We start from the raw sequence: 19367 nt of genomic DNA on the forward strand, positions 1-19367 counted from the left end.
GTGTCGGAGGTGCGGACGCTGGTTTCGGCCGGCGCTCTGACCTACGTGCGACAGGCCTCTCTGTCTTTGAGTTCGCGTGAACCATTACGTATTACCGAACTCAGCCCATTCATACCATTATTTATATTAATACAAACTGTAAAATACAACATTTGATTACTTCAACCAAGTGTTTATTTATTGACACTCATCACCATCCTCATCACTCCGCAACGTCGTGTCACAATCAATATTAAATGTTAAATGCTTATAAGTGAATGTGACACACCCATAAAGACACGACGATAGGTAGATATTAACTTTCAATATTTATAGAATATATGGCATTTATTGAACTGGCACCGTTTTTGTCACAATGGTTTGTCGTTAATGTTATATATTATGTGAGTCACCAGACCGGAATTCATATACAGAAACGATCGTATAATATATCTATATTTTTCCGTTTTTACGTAAATTGGTAGATTATTAGTCAAATTGTCAAATAATATAAAATAAAATGATTAACAATTTGTTTTTATGAATACCGGAATAATTTGCTAAAACAATGACACAAAACCTAAACAAAAAATGTTTTTTAAAAAAATGTGCGTGTATGTATACTGTGCGTCGATCCATGAGCCGAGCTTGGCGATCTTTGTTAATATTGTTATTTATATACAAATATAATACATATAGACATATATCAACAACAATTAAAAACTCAACTCGGAGGTTTGACTAATGTGTGTGCAGTATAATTTGTGATGCTATTACAACTAACATAATTTACATATTATATACCTAATATATTAATTCTATTTATGTAATTCCTATATATTCATCATCATCATCATCAACAACTTAACGGTCCATTAAGGCCTGCGCTGCCACTAGTAAGCCTCTCCATTTTTCTATGTTCAAAATTCCTAAATATTAGGTATATTTTTATAATTAAATTATTTGATATTTGAGTTAATTTTATTAGAATGTTAAGTTTAATATATTAATTTACGTAAAAACTGATTAATTTTGGATATTTTGTCCTAGATTCAGGTACCCATCTTATGTGGTCCCGTGGATATATTTATTTTTTATTTTATTTTTTTATTAAATACATTTCTTTATAAGATACAAATACATTATGTAAATATAAACATTGATAAAGAATATATCTACTCCTGTAAGCCTAGACTTGTGGTGGAGTAGAGCGTTAGCGAATAATCATACATAAATTATAAGAAAAATAAAATTAAAATAATATTATACACAATTATAAAATAAAATATGTTTTACATACTTAAATATAGACTAACAAAAATCGTTATATTCTCTAAGAAATATTTAATTCTGAAAAAAGCGTATCAGTTATAATTTTTTTGTCATTTAATAAGCCATAATGAATGTTCTTTTTTGATAAAGTTGGCAACTGGTTAAAATATGTTGGACCTAAATAATTTACAAACGATTGCCCAAAGGATTTTTTTGTGTATTCCACAGGTAGGTTATATACTCTTTGTTCTCTAGACTTAAAAAAATCAAATGTATTGGTATTGTTCCTTATACATTTTTTACCGTGAAAAGTAATGCAATTGATTTATACAATAGTTTGGCCGGAAGGATACCTAAAATTTTATAATTTAGTTTCGTTGAACCTTCTAAAGATTTTTTACCTAAAATTATTCTTACTACACTATATTGATTTAATTGTAGTGGATTTAAATAATTATCCTTTATACCTCCCCATACTAAAAGCCCATACTGAAAAATGGATTGATAGAAGGCGAAATAAATCATACGCATCGTTTTTACCGGTAACAAATCTCTTAGTTTTATGAATTGATGGATTGTGGAACGGAGCTTACCAACTAGATTGCAAATATGCGGATTCCATCTCAAATTTTCATCAAATATGATACCTAAATGACGGATATTCGTTATTTGGTGTATTTGTTTACAGTTAATATTATTTCACATTAATAGATTATCACAGTTGTGAATAACCAAAGGGGGAACCATATTAGTACATTTATTTATCGAGAAATTTATAAACATTGATTTCTCAAAATTCATGGATAAACCTCTATTTTTTATACATAAATAAGTTGAGTTAAGTCCTTTCGTGGCTTTATTATATACTCCATTCCAAGATGAGTCTGCGAATACCAGACAATGCCGCTGTTGAGAGGCGGTAACTTCCACGTGTTCACAATATTTCTGGTTTTCTCTCCTCACTTCCCAGATACCAAAAAAGGATTTTTTTATCATTATTTTTAGTATGATATAATTCGATAGATATTTTTTTTTTTTCATCATATTCGTTGAAAATATGTTTTAGGAATTATTATTAAATGGCGGTTGGCCCCAAGTTTTACATTAATAAAATATTACCAAATTATTAATTATGAGATAATACAATAATTGTATTACCATTAAAATATTTATAAAAAATAACAATAAATCAATACATTTTAATTGTAGTTAAAACGTGAAATTTCAAATACCTAATAATAAAACAATACTATTGTATTATTGATTTAATATTATTTCTATTATATATATATATATATATAAATATAGTTTTTTTAATTTAGCGTAAGCCCAGCAACTTTGGCCATTAGCTGTTTTTTGTAGCGTGAGGGGGGAAGGAATGGTTAGTAGAAACTAGTTTGTATGTGTGGCAAGGATTTTTTACAAACAAGAGTGTTTCCACAGTTGAGTGTACGACCATAAATCACCAAGCCACAAAAATTAATATATTAATATAAAATCTATACTTTCTTTTTGTGGTGTCATTCAAGAATAATACATCTATTATAATAGAAGTAATAGATCATTTTTTATAAGGTACCTAAAAAATATATGTATTGTATATCATCAGCAGTCCAAGAATAATTTGGTTAAAGCTCCTTACCAAACATTGAATCCACACTGATTGACACAAATAAGTATGTATTTTATTGTTAAATAAATGTCCATTCCTTGTATAATATTATACTATTTCAATATTATAATATTTAATAAAATATATATATATTTTAAATTTAACTTCATAGTTTAATAAGATGCATATTGTGCATATATTTACATTTTTATACAAACAATTTATTAGGAATAAGTAAACAATAGATTATTTATTATTATATATAATTAATTATAGTGTATCGAATTAAAAAAAAGTTAGAAAAGTTTCATAACTTCTATGATAAAATTAAAGCTTAACTTATTATTAGTATTAATAGAAATTAATACTATCTAACGCCCATAAGACTCTTATGAATGTTTTATATTATAAATAATAGAAAAATTATAGTTAATTAATTTATAATTTTTTTTTTATTATTATATTGGATATATTTATCAAATGATAATAATTTGCAATTTTTATAGTTAAAATTCAAATGTTTCTGACTTATTTCTGAAGTTGGCACCAGCAATAAATATTATGATTGGCTGCTCCACGCAAATTGAATTAAAATTTTGAAATTTGTTAACTTTTTTTTTATACAATCTATCATTAAAGCATACTGTTAAAAATAAACAATTAAAACAATTAAAACAATTAAAATTCTAAAAAAAAATGTTGGTTCCAAATTCAAATATATTACAATTTAGTTTTTATGCATAAAATAATTATATAATTAATTAATATGATGCTAATTTGTTATTATTTATGTAATTTAAATTATTATAGTATTACCACAGATTATATAATTTTATATAATCGGTGGTATGACTAATAATCCATTAAACAAATAAAGAATTATATTATTAATATATTATAACAATATAGTTGGACATTATACAAATACTCATTTAACTATAATAAAATTATTATAAATCTAGCTATAGGTATCCTTTATTCAAACATAAATCCACAGAAAATGTCAAATGTATTTTGGAATCTGAGCAGAGTGATGAATGTATTTTATTCTTAATTTGAAAATAGTTAAAATTGTATGACACTGATGCATGTAATATTATGATGTTATTGTAATAGTATAAGTATTATTAAGTATTATTTATTGTTATAAAAGGAAAATTTAAAAAAAATTAAGAAAATTATAAGTACAAAAATAATTACAATCATATTTTTTTATAAGTGTACAACTTTAGAAAATTTAATTATATTATCAAATATAAATTACTAGATAGGTCACTTAATAAAACGAAAAATTAAGTTTTAATAAGTTCTTGGTAGAATTAAAAAATAATACTTTTTAATATACTTACAGTCAAGTATTTATATTTGTATATTAAAATTGAATTAAACAATACATTTAGCTTATGTTACCAGATCTATAAAGATTTTTATTGTTATGTGGTGTTATTGTGTTAATGACATTCTAACATATATTGATAATATATCAATATATTTAACGCATTAATATAATAGGTACCTAAATAGTAAAGTATTATATACCAATCTATCGTTTTTAGATTAGTTTTATAATATAAAATTTAAAAAAAAAATAGGTAGTAAAAAAAATTAGCATATTGGAATGTATAGATTAATTGGTGAACTATTATTGCTATTATTATAGTCTATAGATATTTTAATTAAACATTATTTTAAATCAATGATAGTTTATAGTTTAGAAACTAAAATTCAACAATTTTACATTATACGTTATAAAGTGTTTATAAACACTAGGGTATAAACACTGTTTATATCATAATTATTGTTTACTAATCAGTAGGTAATCATGTATATTATTATTGTAGATCAGAAAATAAAACATATACATATAAGCGTTAAATTATAATTGCCTACACGTTTAATTGTACAACTGACTTTTAGAAAAATAATAATTTGAACATAAAATAAAAAAACCAAGTAAGTATTGCTTGTGATGTGATATGATGTGAAGTTGTGACACTATATAATATGTAGTGTACCTATCTAATTGTTTTGTTCTGACTGATATTCAAATTTTTGTATTTTATATTACGGTAAGTGTATAAGGTAATAATAATTAATAACTGATATTGATAAACTATTTGAGTTAGAACATTAACTCTTATTTTTTATAAATTATAATATTCTTTAACTGTACATCGCTGTATAGCTAGTTATTTATTTTATTATTTTAATTATTATAATGTATGTTAAATTAACATTAATGATATGCGAAATTAGGTATATTTTCATTGTTTATTACTTAATTAGTCATTGCTTAATATTTAGTTATTACTTTATTAGTAATAAGCAAACAAGTTATTACTTATAAATTATAAGTTACTATAATAACAAAAAATGCGTCTTGTAATAAATAATTACATACTATCATAATTAAATTAACAATTATCGGTTTTTAGTTATAAATATATATATATTGATTTCGTGTCAGAACACATTATCCATATTATTTATTTTGTTCAACAAATACAACAATATCATACGAATGGTAAAATTAGTGAAATACTTAATATCCCAGGTTTAGATGTTGTTAAACAATTTAGTATTGATTACATGCACTCAGTGTGCCTTGGTGCCATGAAAAAGCTATTAATGTTGTGGAAAGGTGATCAAATTTCTCGTGTGGAAAATTTAATACTTGTGTTTTAAAACAAATTTCTGAAAGACTTTTAATCTTAAAAAAACAAATACCTTGTGATTTTGTTTGTAAACCTAGGTTATAAGATGAATTACCTAGACGGAAGGCTACATTTTCTCTATTTTAATATTGCAATATCTATATATTTGAGCCCAAATTATAATCATTATTTAGTTCACTATGCAAAATTATTTATGCATGATTTTGTGAAAAAATTTGGTATTATATATATGGTGAACAATTTATATCTCACAACATACATGCATTAATACATTTACATGAAGACTATGAGAATTATGGTTCCCTAGATAATGTAAGTTGTTTCAGATTTGAGAATTACATGAGCACGTTAAAAAAAATGGTTCGTAAAAATGACAAACCTCTCCAGCAAGTAGCAAAAGATGTGAGGAACATAGTAATGCATCATTATCTTTTACAGAAAATTTGTCAAAACCAAATAATATTTTTATAAAATATGAAAATATACATTTAGATGGACCACTTTAATAAATGGACATCATCACCACAATACAAACTTTTAATTTTAGAAAAAATGAAAATAATAATAAATTCTGATGCAGATTCTTATGTTGGTTTAAAAATAAACGGTGTTTTAAATATCATTAAAGTAGTCAATGTTTGTTATAGTAAAATTCTAAAAACACAAGTAGTACTTGGTAGAAAATTCCAAAATTTGGAAAAAATTTTTGATAGACCTATAAAAAGTGAACAAATTGGAGTTTATAAAGTAAGTGATTTTTCAAAATAAATTTATGTTTAGAAAATTGAAAATATAATGATGAAATACTTAATTTTATCAACTGAAGATTTAAACTTCAAAGTAGCTTATCCTATTATTCATTTTAACAATCAAAATCTTATTGAAGTAGTAGGTTTTAATACATGTATATAATTATTTATGTTCTATTAAATTTGTATTTGTTTACTTCCTATATATTTACTTAACAGTAGGCTTAAGTTTTATTATAACATATCTATGGGTAGATAATAATATATTCTTTTTATTTATTTATTTTTTTTATAGTGTTAACGCTCAATTATGATTATTTGTAATTCTTATTATATTTGACTTATGTTTATTTTTAGGTACCAGCTGCATAATATATTTTCTGTACCTATTTTAATTGATATATATTATTATGACTATGCAGTGGACTGTAGTGCATTTTTTTAATGACAATTCTGTTGAACCAGTTCCTTTATACTGGCTCAACAAGGAGGGAACTTCCTGTGTCTTGCCAAATAATAACAGTAATGCTAATAAGCTACGAATGAATCGATCAAAACCCAATATATTTGATTTTACTTCATACAGTTGCAGAATACTATCAAAAAATATTGGTAAATTATGATTCATACAAAAACTATTGTAGTATAATAATTAACATCAATATTATTAAAGTGACAGATATTTTTTGTAATATGATATATTTTTATAATGTTTAGTATCGTTTGATCAAGCTCACAAAATTGCAGAAAATTGATTGTATACAACTGATGTTTTTGATATAGATACTGAAACAAAACAAAACGTTACCTATACTACATTCAAAACCGTCTGGTAAATATATATTATTATATCAAACTTCTTAATAAACAATTAATTAAAAGTACTTAAAATAATTAAAAAAAAATATTTAAACTTAGTTTCTGTTTTTGATAATAGACCCATCAATAAAAAGAAAATGTAATACTAATGTGTTTGATAATGTTTATAAAAAACGATCATCCAATTCAAACGATGAAAATTCAGAATTATGTAAGTAATACAGTGTAATTATATAAAGTTTTGAAAATGTTTAATTCGATTTAGATTTTATCTATTTTACTAATGTTTTATTTTACAGCATCTAATGATGACATAGATGCTGACAAAGGTTTTATTTTGCCATCTGCTGATTCAAACATCAATGGTAACTATATATTTTGGAAGAATCGGATAATGTAGAGCACACTAATTATTCACTAGTTGTTGATATGTACCTAATAACTAATTAATTAACTACATTTTTTTGTATATTTTAGTTTGTACATACAATTATAAAATGATTCTGTTCCCTATTAATACCTAGGCTCAAAAAATAATTCTAAATCTTTTCAAGATGAAAAAACAACTAATTCTTCAACATTATACAATTCACAGCCATCATGCAGTCGTTCTCCGCCAATACAAAATGCAGCAGGCAAAAAAATAATTAGACTTAAATGATTGTGTATATTGTAATTATTTTATTTAGTCATTTATTTGTGTAATATATAGGTTTAAAACATATTAATGATACTATTCATCTACATAGTAAACATCATGAAAATTCAAATCGTACTTCTCCATTTCATGATTTACAGCCATTGCCTGTAAGTTTTCCATCAATACATACTTCAGGTAAGAGTTATTTACTTACTACTAGATAATTTAATAACTCTACTGAATTAGTTTTTGGTACATCTATTATAATAGAAATTTCAATGTTCTTGATACATGTTCTTAATTTTTTTTTAAAGGTTTTGAAAAAACAGTCTTGAACTATTTGGCTTATTTAAAAATGGAGGTAACAAGAATTTGGAAGTGCACAAGATAAATGGAATTATAATGAATTCGAATACTTCATATCAAATTTGCCGATTCTAGATAACGAAGGTCTTAATAATTTAGAAGACAAAATACAAAGTGATATTAATTTTAAAAGACAAGTTGTATGTTATTTTTCTTAATTTAAACTCCACTATGTTATCTATTATAAATATTTTTCATTTAAGTGTTGAATGTAAACAACACACCCTATAGTATGTAGATTATAAGTAAAATTATTCACACTGTAGTACAGCAGACGCTGAATAGGCATTTTGTATTACTAGCATCATATTCGTTCTATGTAGTAGCCTGTAGGACGATTAGTCGTTGTTTTATATTACGCCTCAGAGCACTATAGTTATTCGTATCAATTATACATATTATTATTATATTATTACATATATCCGATCTTATTATTATTTACCTTTAGCTTCTGTGTATCTGGTGTACTTCAACAGGTTATGGGCCCAGTATAGTAAGGTAATTATAATAAAGTCGTGTATGTTTGATACAATAATTATTGATTTACGAATCGCATGTTTGTGTACAGACAGTGTACAGCAATAATAATTCGCGAAGTATAGTGCAGTGCAGTGTTAGTGCATCGATCGTGTGAAGCGCAGCAATTGTGTTTGTTATTATTACATTTATAGTGTACAGACATTGTACAGATAATTTGTTATTATGGAAAACGAATCTATAAAAATTAATAAACTAACCGGTAATGACAATTGGGAAACATGGAAATTCCAAATAAAAGTCATAATGACTGCAGCCGATATATTTGATCTTGTGACCGGAAAATCGAAAAAACCTGCTCTTACAAAATCAAGTTCAGAAACTGAAGAAAATGCAAGAAAAAGGTATGGTGTAGATTATTCAATATATAAAAAAGCGGACAACAAGGCTCAAAAGTATATAGTCACGTCAGTGGATGAACAACCACTGCAGTACATAATGAATTGTGACACGGCTAAGGAAATGTGGGACAAGTAGCTTAGTGTATATGAACAAAAGTCGGACTCGAGTTTAACGTTGATTCAACAAAAGTTCTACAGCTATGTTAAAGATCCAGATGACAATATGGCGATTCATATTTCGAAATTGGAGAGTCTTAGTAGAAAATTAAAGCAGTTAGGTGAACCAATATCCGACTCAATGCTTATGACCAAGGTCATGCAAAACAACACAACATTTCTTGTGATATATTTACTCAAATAAATATGACAAGGAACTCAAAAAGAAGTATAAATACGAGAAGAGTTATATTAAGTCCAGAAGAGGAGGACCGTCGGTCGAGAACATTAGTTAACGACTTGGACCAATCAGTGGTGGAACTTGATCTGTCAAAAGTGGAGCGGACGCTACAAGGTAAAACCATATTAGATCTCGTAAAGGTATCGGAGTTGGGGACATTATCTATGGCTGATTTAGAGAATACCGAAACCATGTCTGTCATTAGAGACAATCTTACTAGGTTAAGAGAGTCCAGTGGCACGGATGGAATGGCTTCGGGAGATAGTTCAATGGGTGCTTGTCACGTCTTTCCGGACTTATCGACCAACCCAAATGATACATCAACCATCAGTAAATTAGGAGATCCTCATATCTTACACCCCCAAATACAAGATGATGTTGTAGATCACTTTAAAGCGACAAGTGAGGATATGCTTGCAGAAATCGGACAGGTAAATAACATCATTGAGGAGGCGATAGTAGAGTCTGTCAACACCCCTGATGCAGGGTTTTTAACAGGCATTAGTCATGACGAGGACATGGGACAGTCATCTTACCCGTATAGTGAAGAACTCAACAACACTGCCCAAGAGCTGTACCCATCACTTGTGAACGCCAGAGAAGATATTTTCCTGCCGTACAAATCCCCTGACAACATGAAAGAAAGGGCTGAGCTGGAAAATTTAGCTACTAAAGTATTCGGCAGAGCTACCAAAACATTAACTCTATACGCTTGTTTCGTTTTAGGCTTTAAATTATCAGTTGGAAAGACAAAGACCATTCTCAAAATTATAAGATCGTTTGAAAAAATGTCGGAACAATCACGCATCGACTTCCTCATGGAATACGATGGGGTTATAAAAAACCAAGACAACCTGGCGTCACCAAAATCGGGCGACCGCGAGTTAACTAGCAAATCATCGACTAACGTCATAGAAGAGGTAGAATCTCGGCAGACCGAGCAGGCAGAATACATAGCGCTGAGCCAATCTATACAGGAACTCACTTGGTTGACGCTACTTATCAGTGATCTTCTGGAGCCACAGGGAGATACACCTGTTTTGTATGCAGACAATCAAAGCGCCATCAAACTAGTGAAAAATCCAGAATACCATAAGCGAACAAAACACATCGATATTCGCTATCATTACATTCGTGAGAAGTTCAGTGAAGGGATGTTTTCTCTGGAGTATGTGCCAAGCAAGGAGCAGTTAGCTGACATATTGACTAAGCCAACTCCACGACCAAGATTCCAGGAACTCAGGGAGATGATGGGAATAAGATATATTAATTCTAAGTTAGGGTATATTGTTTAAGGGGAAGTGTTGAATGTAAACAACACACCCTATAGTATGTAGATTATAAGTAAAATTATTCACACTGTAGTACAGCAGACGCTGAATAGGCATTTTGTATTACTAGCATCATATTCGTTCTATGTAGTAGCCTGTAGGACGATTAGTCGTTGTTTTATATTACGCCTCAGAGCACTATAGTTATTCGTATCAATTATACATATTATTATTATATTATTACATATATCCGATCTTATTATTATTTACCTTTAGCTTCTGTGTATCTGGTGTACTTCGACATTAAGGTATGCGAACTAGCTAGAATTGGCGGAAAATCATTAAAAAATTTGATTTATAAGATAATGAAAAAAGTTTTTGATGACAAATCATTAATGTATACCTATTATGGTTTAAAGAATAAAAACAATTTTTCATTGTTGTCAATAAACAAATCAATCTTTGTTAAGATTATAATTTATATTTGCTACTTATTATTGTGATATTCAAACCTAAAATGATAAGTAATTTTTTTCAAAAATTTAACTATTTAAACAAAAAGATTAAAACTTAACTGTAAATTGTAATAAACTTCTTTTTAAAGCTTTCATATATCTGTTGCCAAATGTGCCTTTTCCTAGTAGTAGTTGTTTTTGGAAAGAAATTATTAATTCCCTGTTATGAAACTAAACTACATAATATTTTTCCAAAACTTAATTATGGGTATTAGTTTTATATAATATATTTCACTTGCCATATTTTATGAAGAATTAACCATTTTTGTTGTAATATTTTAATAATACCTATTATATTATATATAGGTGTATTATGTACATTATATGCATCAAATTAATTAATAGTAGTAATTTAAATTATTATAGTTATGAAAATTATACAGATTTTTGTCATTTTTATATTAGTAGTGCTTATAGAAAAACTTGATCAAAAATGGTAAAAAGCAATTTTGAAAAAAACTTTTTAAATATAATATATAAACATAATATTATTGTCAATAAGTATAATAAACCTAACATTAAATGTTTGGATATTATAGAAGCTGTGAAAAAGTCCAAGTATAGTAATGCTAATGACGATGAAATTATAACTTCTATTTCTAAATGGCTAACAAGTGCTAGAGGAAGAATTATTAATAGTGGAAGTCAAACAAGTTAATTAAATAATATAATTTGAGTTTCATTACTTTTCTTTTTGTATATTTCTATTCGTATTTAATAAAGTCAAGTTTTCAAAGATTAATTTTTTTTATTATTATTATTATTTATACAATATAAAATAATAATAATATAATTAGTATTATTATTATTAAATATGCAATAAACACAGCTTTTAAAATGATAAATGTTACAATAAGTTTCATTAAGTTTTTTTTATATTTTGATATATTTATATTCTTAAAAATTCATATTTTGGTTTGATTTTTTTAATTTAAATTTGTTATTAATTTTTATAATAATATTATTATTATTGTTATTATTATATGTAATAAATTGCTTTTAAAGCGTTACAACTAGTTTGATTAAGTTGTTTTTATTAGTACTTTTTTGATGTATTTATACATATTCTTAAAAATTCATATTTTAGTTGGATTATTAAAGGTTTAATTGTTATTAATTTATTAAAAAAGGAAAAAATGGATTATTTGTAATATTATATTATTATATACACTGCAGTTTGAAAAAACAAATTTATATTAATATATATTCACTAAAACCATTTTTCATTATTTCACAAATATTCAAATTTCAAACAGTCTAATAATCATATATAAGCAATATCTATTGTATATAAACAAAAATATATATGATAAAAATCCTTGTTTTCATATATTATACTAGATAAATAATAGATTTTGCAATTTTAATAACCAATCAATATTTTTTGGATATTTATCAGATATTTAAACATATTTACTATTTAGAAGATGTACTATAATAGATATTGGCAATCTGATGTTTGAATTCAGATATCTAAGGGATTACTATTTACCGTTCATAAGACATATAATGTATATCTCTTGCATATTAATAAATTTTCTATGGTTTTATTTTAGATGTTTTACGGATAAATATATTTTATAATAGATATACAAGAAATATACATTGAATATGTTTCTGCTCTATGGGTTTCTACTAAACCTTTTATTAGTATTGATTTTTGTTAAAATATCTATATGATTAAAAATATAAATATAAAATATGTCCTAGAATATATAATTTTATTTGAATAAAATACTTTTTGTTAATTAGTGAATGTATGTGACATTTTTTATATACAGTATAATAGAATCCGATTATAACAATCTTAAAGGAACATAGAGAATCAGATCATTTAATCCGGATGTATGTGATATAAAACAAACCAAGTACATGGCTCTGGAAAATGTATATCCTGAATATTGGTATATACATTATACGGCATAAAAATAAGCTGTTTCTGCGGTATTGAGAACCAATAACAGTAATAATGTATAATATACCACAGTTGTTTCTTTTTAAGTACCTAATTTATATTGTCTTGTTGTTGAACAGATTTAAATTACTGAAAGGGGTTTTATCGTTTTTAACTTAATTAAGTTAGTAAAAGTATTAAACTAATGGCACCAAATTCCATGTTAACGTTAGGCCATGGTTATATTTACATCATGGGCATTTCCCGGTGGGCCCCTATTCGTATTTCGGTAATAGGGCCCTTTAATATGATATATTATTAAGTTTTTTTTCATGCGGAGGCCCCTTTTTAAAATTTTCCGGTAGGCCAAAAATGGCCTATCCGCCCATGATTTAAATCATAAGTATATTTAAGGCATGATTATGAGTATCTGAACATATTATATTACTTATAACCTAGCCAACTCCGCCGCCGAAGCACTGTCGTGTAGATGTACATGACGTGTTCTTGTGCGCATGTGCGTTCTTTCGTTCACTATTTTATGGCTGGCGGGTGGGTGGGTAGGTGGTTTTTGTGGGCTGGCAGGCCGATGGATGGGCGGTGATGTTTGATTACAGTCCATCCAATAGAATATACATTCCTTCCATGCTCCGTAGGCACGCTTGTTAGGTGCGTGCCTGTTGAGCCTTGATCGAACAACCGGTGGTGGTAACCACCTCCACAGACGCCGCCACCGTCGTTGGGGCTTATAAAACGGCACGCACAAGCCACATCAGAACTCATTGCGCGTTTATCATCTGTCTAATTCATTTACTTGTCAAATTTTAGCGTTGTTCTCTCTGTGGATCATACTATCCATCCCTAACGATAATTACCGTTTACGATTCGAATTACTTCATTTTCTCACCGAACCCACACTACCATGGCGTCCACGACAAGTTTATTAATTTTGCTGTCGATCGCATCTCCCACGATGCTGGCAATCTCCGAAATGCTTCCCGAGATGTTTCCATCAGAACCTGCACAGAGCACTCATATTCGAGGTAAGCATTATAATGTATGAATACATAAACCATTGTAGGTATCTACCTACAAGGTACATTTATATTGTTAAAAACTATATTTTTTGTTTTTACCATTTTTATTACTTATATTGTTATTTTATTAATTTAATTAATTGATTAAATTAATATTAGATATTTCAATTATTGTTATAAATGATGTATAAATTAAATTGGTACTTATCCAATATTTCCCAATTTTACTCAACTAATAATAATAACAATATAGTAATAATAATATGATACGTAAAGGGTATTAGCAGTAGCCAGTAGGTACCTACATATAGAAATTTTTATTTTCAAGTTTATATTATTTGTGAAATGTTTATTTGCTCTTCTTCATTTTTTATTAACAGTTATAGGTACGGACATCTATTATTTATAGTCTTATATTGTATCTTTTCTATCTGCCTCACATAAATAAATTATGATAAATAAATCCATTACAAAAAGCCATTTTACTCATTTCGTATAGCTATAAATAATAGCCATTTGTTTGTTGAATATTATTTTACGATTTTCAAAAAAAAGACAAAAACATAATTATTAAAACAACGAATAACATTTTAAAAATTTTTCGATGGTCGTGTAGAAAGAATCATTCTTTTTTTCCTTGTTTATGTATTATATAATAGTACATAAACAATATATTGGTAGGTACCTGTGAGTATTCGTTAGTTTTCGTGTGTACAACCATTAATGAACCGACTATCCGTACGATTCGTCTTTAGTGTGTATTATTCCTATTTATAATGGTATTTATATACAATAGAATATGTTAATTTGATAGCTAAGATACATAAACACAACAATGAAATAGCGTGAGGTGGAAAACCCACGGATTGTAGCAATGGGAGTAGCGAGAGGGCCATACTCCTACTATTTCATTACTATTAAATGTATTATCGAATAGGTAAATATTGTTAACCGCACAATCGTAAAATGTATTTATCGTTCCTCTGCTTCATTTCGAAACAAATATCGTATTATAATACGTTATGTCCTCCACAAAATTGTTTATTGAACAATCGTGTTGATTTCTAGTTTAGGTGTTTAGACTTTGAAGTCTATGTATAACCTATATACAAGACAATAACGCATTTTAATATAGTTACTTATACCTATTGAGAATCATATAGCTACTTATATATTTTGAATTTTCTTTATACAGTATACAACGGTATATAACGTACCTTATTTACGTGGGTACCGAATCGATTAGGTCGAAAACTGATTTTGCGTAAAAATTCCCGTTTTTCTGTCATTTTTTTTTTGTTTTTCTCGATTTTTTTTTAAAACTGGTGGAAAATGTTTAATTTTGACCTCTATAATGTACCAAGGATCTTCACTTTTACATCGGAAACCATTCATCACTTCGTTCAGAATCTAAAAAAACTATTATTTAAAACAGAAAAATATTTATCTGCCAATAACTTATTAGTTTTACCAACATTGTATACATAATTATATATTTTTTATATTATTTTTAAAATAATATTAAATCACACCAAAAACACTTCGTTATAACTAACTTCGTTAGTCGAAATAATGCTTCGATTTCAAACATTGGGGGTGGTTTCCAATGTAAAATTGAAGATCCTTGGTGCATTATAGAGGTCAAAAGTAAACATTTTCCAACAGTTTTCAAAAAAATCGAGAAAAACAAAAAAGAATGACCGAAAAACGGGAATTTTTACGCAAAACCAGTTTTCGACCAAATCGATTTTTTTATATGGTTGTAATTCAAAAACTTATCATTGTAAATACTTGAAATTTTCACCAAATGTTTATGTTAGTGTTATATATATACAGGGTGATTGATTAAGCGTAAAACACTCATTATCTCAAAAAGTATTCACTTTTTTCAAATTTTTTTTTTCAAAATTTTAGATTTACGCTGTTCTAGAATTATATAATTATTTAATATTTTTCACCCTTATATTTATTAGGTAAACCACCATCAACTTTTGATTTTCAAATGGCAACCCATACTGAAAATTTCATAATTTAGTAAGGCTTTTTTTCTTATGAATTATCACGTTTAAATTTTCATTTTTCGTTTATCCGTTGACGAGATACAACTCCTCAAAGTTGGGGTGTTTTGGAAGGTGTTTGTGTGTAAATGTGTTATATCTACCGCGAAAATTAGAATTTGTATGCCCTAGGGTAAAAAATATTACATTTTTCAGATCAATTCAATAAGTACCTAATGTAAACGTAATTTGGGCCCATAAATGTATTTTATAATGTCAATTTAGTAAGGTTCGTATATGTAGATCACCCCATTGAAGGTGTTTGCGGCACTGGTCATAATAATACTTATCAGTTACAAAGACCAGAAGCTATAAGTAATAAATTCGATATTGTTCAACCACAATGTATATCGGTGATAAATGATAATCTTTGTACCTACTCACTACAATGACGTATTTTCATATCATACATAATGTATTATCAGACCATTAATAACAGCTGTATTACGTATTTTCACATCAGCTGTTATTTGTATTATTCTGTGCACGATTACAGATATCATAGTTCATGGTTACATGATATGAAATTATACCCTATACTTGGTTATCGTGAAGCACATGGCAATACGTTGAGTATAATATTCTGATAAACGGTTATGTTATAAACTTTTAAGATTATAAGCACGATGTGATTATAAGATTGAATAATTATTGAATTGCCTCGAATCGAGTCGTTAATGTTAATAAAGTTTTACTTTTTAATATTTATCATTTTTAAGTGTTTAAATTTTAATAATGCACTTATTAGGTTATAATAAAGTTCAAGTTTAATATAAACATTTTACAAAGTTCTTGAATATATCTTTTCTTATCTACCACATATTGTATTTTATTTAATAATTTAATTAAATAAGAAATTACCTAAATTGGTTAATCACATGAAAATTGGATACTTGACGAGTAGGTACATAATATAAATAATATTATGTACAATTTGTTGGTAAGTTTTACTAGTTAGTAGTTTCTACAATTAAATAAATAATACAATGCATATATCATTAAGTTAAAACATTTTGATTTCAGTTTAATCATTTATACATCTACAATTATTGTTGTTTAAATGTATTTCATACACATAATATATTATGATTTCAAATCGCAATTTGAATATACCATAATTAAATCTACTATCACATACAAGTTGGAATATTCTCCATGTTAAAATGATATTCATACTGCTATTTCTAATTACATTTAAAAATACCAATATTTTGGTAACAGTGAAAAAAATAAATATTGTCTCACGTATTGGATTTAAATATGACTACAAAATAAATTAAGTAAGTATAAATTTGTTTAACTGTAATATTATTTAATTATTATAATGACAAATAAATTGTTTAGGTGTAATCAAGTTAATAATTGCAAGAAGTGGAAAAAAATCTATTTGGACAACTAACTTCACATAACCAATGATATTTATTGAAAACTAAAAATTTTGCTAGTGTTAATTAACACTTTATGTTTTATAATTTACATGTTATTTTATAATTAATTTAAGTGAGGTGACAACATCAATCATTACAACTTAAAAGATAAATGTATCTTGTGTTTACCACATATAAATTGTGTAAAGCAAATAAAAAAAAAAAAAAAAATAATAGTTATTAGGTATCAGATTAATTATTATTATACATACATATAATATGTATATACATGTATATAAATTAATATTCTAAGTAATGGCTCAATATAAATTCTTTCTGTCAATGATTGGTGTTGTCATTAAATAGTAATTTGTACTAAATTCGAGTTAAAATATTATTAACAGCATTTTAAAAATTTTATTTTTGTTTTAAGTCTGGGGTTATTGGAAAGTTGGTTTCAATTTTTTGAATACATGTTATATCTTTACTCATATTTTGCAAAACTGCAAAACGACAATTTTGATTTAACTGTATCATCATTTTGGAATAGATTTTTCATAGTCCTGGGCTTATAATTGAAAGTAAAATTTTAATGGTTCATAATATTAACAGTGACGCTGAAGTCCTAAAACTTAGTTAAGCGAAAAATATTTTAAAAGGCAACAATATCTAAATATCAGCCTTAATATTGTACTTGTAAGGGGGGGAGTATAATTTACTCTTACTACAAAACAAATATTGATGTTTAATTTTATGTAATTTTGAATTATAACTACACATTTTATGTACTCTTCATACAAACCAAGACATCCAAAAGACGAGTTTTTCTCAATTATTATTACAGAAACTTATCTTTTTTGAGGCAGGATTAAGATCATTAATACGCACAAAATATAAATCATTATTTTTACGCACTAACCAACAGTGGCGCCCACAGGTTTTCCACGAACCAGTGCAGTTATAACTATAGGGCCCCCAAATTTATTTGTTTGCATATTTGGCACTGCCAACTCTTTACGCTTTATTCAACGATCTAAATATTCAGATGGACCAGATGGATAGTTATGTATTTATAGTGTTTGATCAAGAGACAAGAGTGGGGCCCCCGAATGTATGTAGGCTCCGGGACCTACGAGAAATCAGTGCAATTGCACCACTTGGTACCCTAAGTGGGCGTCACTGCTAACCAATCACCCATTTAAGTTAAAATAGCTAGTTGAATATTTATCATAGGGTTCAGCGTCACTGAAAATTGTTATAAAATGAGGGACAATTGGTCATGAATAAAATTAGTTCAGAGCCAATTTATTTATCATAGGTAATGTAAAATTTACCTGTTTAAAATCTTATTTAAATTTGTTAGTATAGTTTATTCAGAATTGTATATTGAGTGTACAACGATTAAATAAATATGAACTAACTAGTATTTTTATAATATTAGTATAAAAAGTTGATGGTTGATCATTAAGTTTATGAATGTTATTAGTGTTGTTATATATATTAAATATTATTAATTTCTTTTGTACAGCTTGACGCTTGTTCATAACATCTTGTAAATTATTATTTATTATTTCATATGCATACACTGCAACTTTATTATATTGTTAGGTACTCGTATGCACAACTATATAACTGTTACTTAAAATCAATTTAAGTGTCGCCTAAGCACAGTTTATATAATGTTGCCTACGTCTTCACTTACGTGCAATATATGTAACAATGTTTTTGGTTACCATCGGAATTTAGTAGCACACAGAAAGAAGTGCGGCAGTGGAATCTTTGTAGAAAATATCAATAAAATGCCCAGACAATAAATGTGGACAATTATTCAGCGGATAT

At 27.0% G+C, this 19367-nt stretch overlaps 1 long non-coding RNA gene across 1 annotated transcript; it reads left to right on the top strand.

The window, feature by feature from the left end:
* Positions 1 to 6713: 6713 nt before the first annotated feature.
* Positions 6714 to 7742, top strand: LOC149062210 (uncharacterized). Its single transcript, XR_016190335.1, has 5 exons — positions 6714 to 6899; positions 7005 to 7119; positions 7225 to 7317; positions 7406 to 7471; positions 7631 to 7742. It is a non-coding gene; the product is annotated as an uncharacterized LOC149062210 (long non-coding RNA).
* Positions 7743 to 19367: the final 11625 nt, after the last annotated feature.

Source organism: Diuraphis noxia, unplaced genomic scaffold (assembly GCF_037042655.1).
Source record: "Diuraphis noxia isolate RWA-SAM2 unplaced genomic scaffold, SU_Dnox_SAM2 contig0001, whole genome shotgun sequence".
Classification (NCBI taxonomy): Eukaryota; Metazoa; Arthropoda; class Insecta; order Hemiptera; family Aphididae; genus Diuraphis; species Diuraphis noxia.